Raw genomic sequence first — 6,011 nt, forward strand, 5'->3', positions numbered from 1 at the left:
TTTGTTGAGCATGAACCCTTTTTATCAAGTGATTTACTCATTTGGGGTTTACATGAGGGGTTTTGATAAGAGCTAAACTAAATTGCATTGTTTTCAACATAAGTGCATCAGGTTTTTTTTAAAAAACATCCTGTATTGATGCTTGTTCCCTTCCTATATTCACTCACTGAGTTTGTACTCACATTTTAAAAAATTCATGTTTTAGGTTTCCTAAGTTAAAGGTGGTTGGATCCTAGGATGAGGTGCTCCTCCCTATACATTGCCCGGTAGGTTTAATGTGCCACTAAATGTTATCAATTGTGGCCAGAGTCACTCTGCTGACAGTCAAGGTTTAATCATGTGTATATGAATACTTGGTGTGAAATGCTAAGAATCATTGTTAATCTATGTATGAATATAATGGTTGATCATACCATTATGAATGCATGATTGGGTTTTATGAATTGTTTTCAAAGGAACGGTATTTGAACATTACGAATTTTAGATTCTAAAGGAATAGGGATTTATGTATAAGATCAATTTAATAGGCTTGCTTGGGCTTAGTGGGCTGAGCCCATTGGGCCCTTGACTAGTCATGGCCTGAAAATTGGGCTGTGACAAACTTGGTATCAGAGCTCTAGGTTTAGTTGAATCCTAGGGATTCCTGTGTGGTTAGTGGAGTTGTTGAAGTCCGTGTAGAGTCTTGTCCTCGGATTGTGGGTGCACAACGCAAGTCAAGGACTAGAGGCTACATGGGCCCCTACTTCATTAGAAACCTACCTGTTTTTACGATGTATAGATGGATGAGTAATCAATACTTGGTTGCGTATAGGTGGATGTGCGCCGGTTGCACAAGCCATGTTTAGAAAAGACGATAGTCCTGATACCCCTATAGTACTAGCGAGGGATCGCTAGATTCCACTGCTCGGAGCCAATATGTTCCCGAGGGTGAAAGCGTAACAAGTAACTTAACTTGATTTCTGAGTGGATTGGTTCCCCCGAGAGGTAAACCACTATTGAAGAGCTTGAGGAGTCTCGTAAGACTAGTGTGTAATGAAATCGATCCGAGGAAAAAGAACACGAACAAGATGGGAAAAATGATTGTCAGTAATTATCGTCCTAGGAAGGTATCTGTATCCGTTGTCCGACACTTTCGTCTTGGTTGTGGGAGAGGTGCTGTACCTATTAGTAAGGAGGAATTTGCGGGGTAGCAACAAGCTTGATTGAGAAAAAAAAATATGAAAAAAATCCCAGAAATGGAAGAGGACCCGAAAGAAGATCCATCTATGTGCTCAGATCGAGGCAACGAGGATCCTAAAGACACTTAATATTTCGTTGAAGTTCGTATCACTTTAAGTCTAGGCAGGTGTGGTGTATGAGAATCTTTTGGTATGACAAGGGTAAACTAGCAATATAATTATCAAGGAAGAATATTCACCATAGTGGCATGGTTGGTCGCCTTAGATGATTATTAAGGATCGATGTAGAAAGTCATTAATGGTACAAACAACTACGAGACCTGACAAATGATTACCAATTAATCGTGGAAAGGTGAAATTTGAAATCCCAGTTGCAGTTACAATTTGGAAGAATATAGGAGAAATCAATGAGGCTATAGGTGACACTTAGAATGGATGATGTGATTGAGTCGAGGATTGTAATTTAAGCTTGGAGGGGATTACAAAATGATGCCATGACATTATAAGATGATAATGTGGCACAAATATGGACTAGGGAGGCAAATTATGGAACTTAGGAATAGGTGAATCCTTGATTTAATAAAGATTGTGAGTGTAGAGCATGGAGAAAGATGAACTATTTTCATGGTCATTTGTACTGAATGTTAACAAAACTATTTGAGTTATCTTTTTGTTCAACACTTATTCTTTTTCTCTTTTTTTTTTGTTATCACAATTCCATACTCCCAAACTCATTTCTTTTTTTATTGTAGATAGTGGGGTGAATTCTAACAATTTTTGAAATTTTTTTTAGCAACTCCACCTTTTTACCTTTTTCAACATTTAGCTCAATCTATATTTTCTAAAACTATATACATGCTTAACAGTGAGGGTTGCAAAATTGGAATTTTGTTTTAAGGCTAAGGTTATTATCATGTGGTTAAACAAAGAAAGAGGAAATTAGGTTTACAGGGATATATTAGGGATAAAAGTTTAACAAGGTTAGCTTGAGAGGATCAAATGGTCCAAAGATAGCCTAAATCATGTCCCATCCTAAGTGTTATCTAGAATTTTGCCTCAAGAGAGAATCAAACAAATTCTAGAATCGTTGACTCCACTATACTTTTTATCAACATAAACTTTCTCTAAATCACATGATAATTCTAAGTAAAAGATTTAATGTACAAATTATTGGAAATCGCATTCTACAATGAAACTAACAAAAGAATATCACAATCACTCAATTCATGTCTATATCAAACCAAGAATCAAAATAGCAAGATTATCAAAATGTCATCCTAGGATTGGTAATATCACGGCATGGGCAATTTTCATCTAAGCATTCCTAAAATAAATCCTAAAAACAAAAAACAAATTGTTACGAAAATAAACTAACCTAAAAACATCACAAAAACTAATAACAATAAAACCCTCACCCAAACTTAAATTGCACATTGTTCTCAATGTGAAAAGCTAAAAAAAATAAAGAAATTAAACTCCCTTATCAATGGTGGCAGTGCCTTAAAAGCTCTAATTTTCTTTCTCTTCATCTTCATGCTTTCCAAACCTACATATACAACAAAAACAAGTTAAGGAGATGTTATAACTACTTATTTACATAGAAAAACAAAAAGTAATTAAAATAACAACTAAATCTAAAAGGATATAACTTGGGTTACCTCCCAATAAGTGTTTTTTTATAGTCACTAGCTTGACTTTAATTGAGGTCTTTATTCACCCTTTAAGGAGATTGGAGTTTGCATGGAAAAAGCTTGAGGTGTGAAAGTAGTCTCCTCCTAATATGAGGTTGTAATGGCTTTAACTCAAGATTTGGTGCTTGTTCACCTCAAGATGGTGGAATAGGTTGACTTTCACCTAACTTCTCAAATTAAGTTTTTCTTGGATAATGCACTTTTGGTGTAGCCTTCAAAACATATGCAACATTTGTAAGTTCTTCATTCTGGTCCTTGGTTATTGCAACTTAAAACAAACAAGCTTCAAGGACTTTCTTTGGATTTTCCATATCAATAGCCTATTTAGGTAACTTATCAAATGTATCTAGAAAAAGAATAGAAGGCACATACAACTTGACTTGTGGTGGTGTAGATACTTCCTCCTCTTGCTTAATTTTTTCATCTTGAACTTGATTGTTGGAAGTGTTACCTTGATCTACTTTATCTTCATCATCTACCACATTCTTGCCATTTACCTCATTATGATGCTCACCATATTATTCTCTTCTAAGATTAGGCTCAGTGTCATTTGGTAAAATTTCTTGAGGCCTATTGTTGATGTAATTAACAAGTTGACCTAATTGATTCTCAAGATTTTGGATTGATTTTGCTTGACTTTGAATGATGGCATCATTCTTTGTCATGAATTGCATCAACATATTCTTTAAAGTCATCTTCTTCTCAAGTATAGGGGCTCTAACTTGTGACTAGAAATCATGTTGGAAAACTGTCAAGCCCGATTTTATAAAATATTAGCCATGTTATTCATGTGATTGACAATATGCTTGCATACTTGGAAAGCCCCAACAAATCATCAAAAGACGGTAGTGTACTGAATGGTACAACTAAGTTGAATTAAGCATCGAACTAGACCAAATAACGATTTTAAGATGAAATTGAGAATTTTAAAAACCCAGAATGAGTTAAAATGGTGATTCGGAGTTCGAGGACCGATTGGGAGTCAAATTGGAATTTTCATGACCTAGGGGCAAAATGGTCATTTTGTCACCTGAGATTAAGATGTGAGTATTGGATGAAATTTTTAACTAAGATTGATCATTTGGAGTATAATTTGAGTTTAAGAAGTGAAAAATTTTAATTTCGACGTTTTTAATAGGATAAGGGCAAAATAATCATTTTGCCACCCCAGGGGCAAAATTATAATTTTACACCACCTAACACTTGTCCAACACCTGAATTTCACCCATTATTATTATTGACAATTGAAAGATTTTATGTGAAGGAGAAAGAAAGCTTAATAGTTAAGAATTTAAAAATGGACCAATGGTAAAGTGACAAGTGTCGAGCTTTTATTTCTTTATATTTTCCTTATAAATTAGCACAAAATCAGCCCATTTCTCTTTATTATGGTCGGCCTCACCAAGAAGAAACAAGAAAAAGGAAGAACAAAACCCTAGGTGGAAAAATTCAAGGGAAAAGTGTGAAAATTCAAGGAAACAAGTGAAAAAGGGTAAGATTTTTCAATTTAAGCTTGAGATCTCTCTTTCTTAAGCATTTTTTCTTATTTTCCATGGTTGAATCATATGAAATCATGATGAATCCCTTGTTGGCCGAACCCTTAGAGGGAGGTTTTTATGCTTGATTTGGTTAGATTTCAATGTATTTTAGTGTTTTTAGTTAGTTAGTGATGTGTGGCATGAAAAGGGAACAAGAAAAATTCACTTCCTCCCATCACCCATCATTGGCTGACTTTTCCATGTAAAGTGTGGATGGTGGATTTGATTTTATTTCAAGTGAATTGGTTAGGAAATGATGAATTATGGTGAGAAATTCAAGTAGGAAAAATCATAGTGTTGATGCACCCATCATGGCCGAAATTCCCAAGAGAAAATGTGAAGATGATTTTGCTAAATTTTATGCTATTGGACTTGTGTTTGATGGTTTGGAGAATTGGAAGAAAAATGGAGTTAATTGGAGTTGAATTGGACATATTGGCCAATTAATCAAGTGATAAATCGAATTAGGCTAATACCATTTTATTTAGGAACACAATTGAATTTGTGTAGAACATCGTGTTTAGACGATAATCCGAACAATTTACATTCCATTTCATGCATCCATATAGTTTTATAACTGTTTAGCACCAATGTGGTAAATTGCTTGATTGTGCATTATGTCTAGGTGGTGAATCCTCCGATAAAGGCAAAAAAATTGTACTCGAGCATCGATAGTCGGAGTACTCTAAAAATTCGACTCCCGAAATAGTGAGTAACCTTATCATAATTTAAATTATCTAAAGTGGTCTTTTTATTCAATTTTTATGAATTTTATGGAAAAAGAGTTAAATGGTTAATTTTTAGGTTTTATAAACAAAATGTGTTTAAATGAAATGATTTTATAAGTTGTCTTGAAATTCAATGATGGCTTTGAAAATAGAGTAATTGGAGACCATTTGATGTATTATGAATTTATGGTTCTAATTGATTGGCTTATGGCAATATTGGCATGAATGGCTGAATTGGTAAATGTGCTAAAAATGTTTGAACTGTTGATTTGCCTTGAGAGGTTGTAAAATAAAATAATTGCCATGTCATGCTATCGCAAATTTTATTGTATGGTGGGTTTAGCTTGCTGCAGTGGGCGGGTTCTGTGGACCAACCTATTAGAGGGGCACGAAATTCGATTATATACGTACTTCGGTTGGAGAGACGCATAGGATATCTCCTGAGGTATGGTTAGAGTTCACGTCACGCTAAACCACCTCGTGATGATGAACTCCGCTAATGCCAAGGAACGGCTGTGTTTTTCAAACTAAAAATATGTTTATATGTATATGAAACTTTTTAACAGCTTTGGCGAACTCAGTTAGATTCCTCGGCCAAGGTATCCTCGAGAATGATTTTGGCAGGAGCCAAGCTTTTAAGATACTCATAAGCCATGTTGATTATTTAAATGAAATGAATATTTATGTTATAAAATAAATATTGAGATGGAATATTTTAATCGTCTCCATTTACTCGAGTTTAGATATTTTTGATGATGTTTGTTTACTCACTAGGATTATATAATCTCACCACCCTCATTTTCACCCATTTCAAGCTCAGAATAGGCTGTAGATAGCTGATTTAATCGAGGCTACCATTGGATTTGCATTCTCCAA

At 34.6% G+C, this 6,011-nt stretch overlaps 1 long non-coding RNA gene across 1 annotated transcript; it reads left to right on the forward strand.

Annotated features, from left to right (window-relative positions):
• Window positions 4,323-5,645, forward strand: LOC108660878. Its single transcript, XR_001926576.1, has 3 exons — window positions 4,323-4,361; window positions 5,033-5,115; window positions 5,479-5,645. It is a non-coding gene; the product is annotated as an uncharacterized LOC108660878 (long non-coding RNA).

This window comes from Theobroma cacao, chromosome 2 (genome assembly GCF_000208745.1).
Source record: "Theobroma cacao cultivar B97-61/B2 chromosome 2, Criollo_cocoa_genome_V2, whole genome shotgun sequence".
In the NCBI taxonomy this organism is placed as follows: domain Eukaryota; kingdom Viridiplantae; phylum Streptophyta; class Magnoliopsida; order Malvales; family Malvaceae; genus Theobroma; species Theobroma cacao.